The following is a 6,000-nucleotide window of genomic DNA, read 5'->3' on the forward strand; positions in this document are numbered from 1 at the left end:
ATTCATCTTAGATATTAGGAAAAACTTTGTATCCAAAAATATCTCAAAATTGAATTATCTCTTTCTAGAATATTTTCTCTCTCTAGGCCAAAAACAAGGGAAAACAATGTTTTCTTGCATTCTGAAATAAGGAGAGCTTATACATATTTTAGGGCTAAGGAGGAACCTTACATTAATCACATCCCAATCAGGGCAGTGCGTCACTTGTTTATGTGCCATGTCTAGGATCTCATCTTTTAGGAATTTACCTTGGTTACTCCATCATACTCCTTGATGCACTCCAGGTCCTAAAAAGAGGATTTTGTTTACTTTCTGAGTTTCCTTACCTTGGATAGTTTTGTAAAATTTGTGATGCCTTGTTTGCATCCTTGGGACTGTGGTTTTTTGTGGCTTTTACTTGGGCTCTTATCAAGGCCAAGACCTCTATCATCTTAAGGATAGCAACTGTGCCCCTTGCACATAAAGCACTTATTATGCTTAGCGGTGCGACTAGCTGTTATCCCCTCTTGAAGTCATGGGCTTACTCGATCAATTTGCAATCATATGCTCAATCCCACAACGTAAATCGCATAGCCTAGGCACCATCTCTATAGAGAAGCAACACCTCTACTAAGGTCACCAGCCTCTACTAGATGGGGGCACTCCTTTTCAAGTGTGAACCACACCACACATGTAACAAGATGCTCGTGCAAGCCTATAGATAGGAGCCGTGGAATAGTCAATGGGGGTGGTAGAGGCACCAAGTGGTATTCCAGTGTTGGGGTGTAGTTTACATGTTTTAGCTCTAGGACAAGGATTAGGTTGCCATAAGGGTTTCTTGGCAAACTTGCATAGGGTCTCCTTGATCTAGTGGGCTACACATACATGTCTGTTACATCTTCAATGATTGAGTGATACAACCTCTAGTTGCTTAATAGGTGCATCTCTAGGAATGGGTGGAGGGCCCTCTATTCTCATCATGCCACGAGGAATAAGAGCACCAAGTCCCATAGGGGGCCCATTTCCCATTCCAAGAGGAGCGGGTAGGGCCATAATCGGCAAGGCAGAGGGTTATACAATTTTGTTAGTAGGATTGTACCAACGTGCCCTTATGACATGGTTAGTGTATCTTTTGTAGTGGCCACACTAAGGCATAGTTCTTCCCCATGCATACAAGTAATCTTTTGCTAAGTGGCCATACCACCACAATAAGGACACACCTTCCTGGATTCTCAAGGAGATCCTCTCCACTTTGCCTCCATATGTTCGATCACTTTGTTTGCCACCTCACCCATGGTTTTCTTACCATCCTTCTTGGAAGATATACTGGGGGTGTAATGGAAGAAGCATCCGAGCGTGAATAGTTTTGATCCTAGAGTTCCTTTCATGTTATCATCAAAGTCAATGGTGTTTAGACAACACTCTTTGAATGTATAGCTTTTTTGCATATACAAGTAATGATTAAACATTTTTGCCTTTAAGCAATCAAGGAAGAGTGCAATTAGCCTTTGCGAGCTCAACTTCTCCTTGTCTGAACACTGGGAGAAATAATATATATCTTGTAAATGTACTCTCATAAAGTTTCAGATAAGCTTTGGGAGACATTATTCAACAAGTGGAGAAAACTCCATTTATCTCCAACCTTTGAAAATTCCACTTGAAACGTGGTGAGAATAGCCTCATATGTAGACTTTGTAAATTGATTCAAGAGTATTGAACCATCATCTAGTTGTTTCCCCCAGGATTAGACCCAAAGCAAGGATCTTAGTTAGGTCATTAGTGATTCCCAAGCCTTTAGAGATCTGCTCAAATACTTCTAGGTGATCTAGGGCATCATGGTTTTCATCATATCTGTTCATTATCTTCTAGAATTGATGAGCTAGATCTAGATTGAGACTAGTTTCTCATATCCCTCACAAGAATTATTGGCACACTTATTTGCATTCCTCTACCCATAACTTCTGTAAAGGCTCGCACCTCTCTAGGTAATTCTTGGAGGCAGACATGCACGACTGAGGTCGGAGCCATAGGGACATGTGGTGGTACTTGTGTTGGCATAAAAGGGGATTTGTTTTGTCCAAGGAGGTATTGTTATTGAGATGTTGAGCTTACCTAGTGCTATGCTTTGATGACTACCTAGGTGATACCTTCTACACTTATGCCACTAGCATGATTAGTGAGTGGTTAACATGTTGTAAACAACCATATTTGGAGTACTAGAGTATGGTATAGTTATAGTGCCAGCTTATATACTCGAGTTCACACTATGGGATTTCCATTATATATTATAGTAGGAGGGTACTTTTCCCTATAGTGTGTACTCTTATCTAGAGGTGTGTGTGTGTTTTTGCTTTTGCAAGAAGGAACACGAGTAGATGATGATGATGATATATTGTTGGTGACCTTAAATGATCTTGGTAAGGAATATAGCCAGTTTTAGACCTCCATTAGAGTTCGAGAGAACTTTCCTAATTTTCAAGAACTAAATGTTTTCCTCATTTATAAGGAGATTAATATTGGGGAGGGAGGTTCATCCTCTAGAAATTCACATAAGTAGCTCTTCTACTCAAATACAGGTGAGGTAGAAGTAGATCATCATCTAGAGACCAAGATGAAGGCTATTTTGGAAATAGAAATCACGAGTAGCAAAAATAACAACAAGAATCTAATGTACAAACAAGTGGAAGAGACCACTCTAATGCAAATAGTATAGAGTGCTATTACTATATGGAAAACTAGGGCACACAGTAAAGGACTACTATAAAAAGTAGAATGATATCCAAAAAGGAAAGTTACAGCAAGGTAACTATGTATATCATCAAGTAGACATGGTGAAAGAAACAGAAGTGAGCAGCTGTTTATGATGACAGAAGCAAGGCAAAACATGCTCAGTTCTACGATAAGAGACATGTAAGGATAAAAAGATATTTAGTATATGGATTCTGGCACCTCTAACCATATGACCAGCCATGGTGTGAGTGGTTTAGAGATATGTAAAAAATGAAAAAACTAGGGGATATGTGGAAACAAGTGATGATAGTGCGTATCCCATTACGCATGTTAGTGAAGTGCCATTGCCTATATAGGATTGAAAAATAAAGTACTTGGCAGATATACTTCACATTTTAAGTATTACAAAGAACATGATTTCTATTGTACAGATGGTTGAGGAGGGTCTACAAGTGAGGTTCAATCCTCAAGGGTGTTTTGTGTAAGACTTCAAAAATCAGTGCCGCTTGGTTGCAAAGGGTAACAGAAATGGTAAGAAATTTACTTTGGATATTCATATACCTGAGGTAAAGGTTACCATGTTTGCACATATGGGACATATGTCTTTTTTACAGATATTAACATATGGCACAAGCGCATTGGTCATGTAAATATACAGCACGCAAGGGTATATTTTATACACGCCCAAAATATTATTGCACTTTGTCGAAGTTTAAAGTTGATAGTATGTAAAGCATATCACCTTCGTAAGTAGGCCCAACATGCTTTCCCACATGAAAAGCACATCAATGCAAGGCCATTGGATGTTATACATTCGGATATATGGAGACCGACCAGGACTACAATAATTACAAGTTACAAGTATTATGTTATATTTATTGATGAGATCAGACTAGGAAAGTGAGTTTATTTTATAAAGGAGAAATATGAGATGTTTGCTCACTTTTAGAGATTAAAATCAAATTCTTGGTCAAGAAGAAAAAAGGTATGCAAATAATATGACTAATATCATATGGTGGGAAATAGTATTTTTCTAATGAGTCCTTACTGATTTAGAAGTGGCATGTGCCTTAATGTCTGAAAAGAATATGCCCAATTACTTTTAGGTAGATGCAACAACAAACAACTACTGTGTTTACATTATGAACAGGACCCCCACCACTGCAGCTATTCATGGTATGATTCCTGAATAGAAGTTTACTTGCATAAAACTAGATATGTCTCACTTAAAAGTATTTGGGTGTATTACATATGTGCATGTTCCCAATGAAGTGAGAACGACGTTAGATCCAAAGGTAGATAAATGTATCTTCATTAGTTATGCTTTGGAGAAGAAAGGTCATAAATGTTATAACCCTACCACGTGAGGTGTGAATAAGCAGAGATGTTTTTCATGAGATGTGTAGCTAATATGCACCAGTGAAGATAAAAGAAGATGCATATGTAAAAATTTATAATGCTACCCCATATGTAGAGTAGCAATCACACAGGTGCTTAGTGGGACCTATAGAGTCCTCTAGCAATGGATCCAATGTTAGTCCATGGTTCAAGTAGGTTGACAACAAATGTAGGTACCAATGTATCATGTAAAGGGAAGAAAAAGGTAGATTAAAATTTTATGTAGTTCACTCATATGTGGATGGTGACTCTAGTGTCTCCAAGCACAACCTTGATGAGGAGCTTGGCATTTTGTTAGTGGGTTACTCCTAGTGTAAGGAGAATTGGAGCTATTTTAAGGACACTTGGCAATGATCCAGGTGTACATAGGTCTATGAGAGTTAGATACCCTATTGATAGATTAAAATATGATGGATATATAACCCATCACTATGCTTACATGGTTAAAGAAATACAGGAGTCGGAGCCCACTTGTTTTGAGTAAGCACTTAGAAATAAAAAATAAGAAGACGCCATAGATGAGGAGATGGCAGCATTTGATGCAAATGCAAACATGGGAGTTAGTGCCATTGCCTAAAGAAAAGAAGACAATTAGATGTAAGTGAAGCATAATTTAGATGGATTACTAAGCAGGTTGTTTAAGGTAAGATTGGTTGTGCCAAGCATTATACATAGATTAATGGCATTAACACATTGGGCCAGGTTATGAGAATGTTGCATGAGAGCTTTCATTGCTATAGCAATAGGGAAGGGTTAGACTTTACGTTAGATGGATGTAAAGAATGCTTTCTTGCATGGTGATTTATAAGAAGAAGTATACAAGATGCAATCATCGGCGGGTTATGAGAGTAATGCACACCCAAATTTTGTATGCAAGTTATGCAAAGCCTTATATGGCTTGAAACAGGCACATAGAGCATGGTCAAACAAGATCATGACGTATCTTATTACCATTGGATTTTAGATATCCTAAGGATTTTTCACTTTATGTGAAAAAGACAGATAGAGGAATCATGCTATTAGTTAATTATGTGGATGACTTAATTATCACTGGTGATAGTGATGCTAACATACATGATGTCAAGTTACTTTTAAAGCAAAAGTTTGAGATCAAGGATTTAGGTGAGCTGTGATATTTCTTGGGTATAGAGGTGATAAGATCACATGTTGTTATAGAGATAGTATAGCTTGGACATGGTGTGTCCAAGTATGGTATAATAGGCTATAAGCCTATTTCAAAAGCTACCTCACTATGTATAAGTACATAGTGGGTAGCTTGATCTACTTGACCATTACTAAGCCAGATTTAAGCTATGTTATTGGACTTGTGAGTTAGTTTATGTAGGCCTCTAAGAAGCCACACTTGGATGTGGCTAAATGGATTCTCAGGTACATAAAGTCCACGATTGATTATGGAATTTTCTATGAGGCTGGCATAGAGATATAGCCACATGGGTATGTAGGTGCCGATTAGGTTAGTCATGTCACATAAAAGAGATCTACTAGTGGCTTCATGTTTTCTTTTGAGAGTGTTATTGTGAGTTGAAGCAGCAAGACACTTGCCTTATAGAGTACAAAGGCATTATTATGGTAACTTGTGAGGTAGCTTAGTTCCAAAAGCTACTTGTAGATATGAATGAGCCCATGGATAGGGTCCTAGTCATTTATTATGATAACACAAGTAGCATATAGCTGGCGAGTAATCGAGTCTATCATGTTAAGACAAAGAAAATTGAGGTGCATTATCACTTTGTGAGGGAGAAGGTTCTACCAAGTAATGTAGATCTGGTATATGTTAGCACAAAGGATTAGGTAGCTAACATCTTCACGAAGGCACTTGGTACAGAGAAACTCCACAAGTTTAGAAGCTTACTTGGAGTACAGTGTGTGGGG

This window comes from Cibotium barometz, chromosome 10 (genome assembly GCF_041138505.1).
Source record: "Cibotium barometz isolate CiBa-2024 chromosome 10, ASM4113850v1, whole genome shotgun sequence".
Taxonomy (NCBI): domain Eukaryota; kingdom Viridiplantae; phylum Streptophyta; class Polypodiopsida; order Cyatheales; family Cibotiaceae; genus Cibotium; species Cibotium barometz.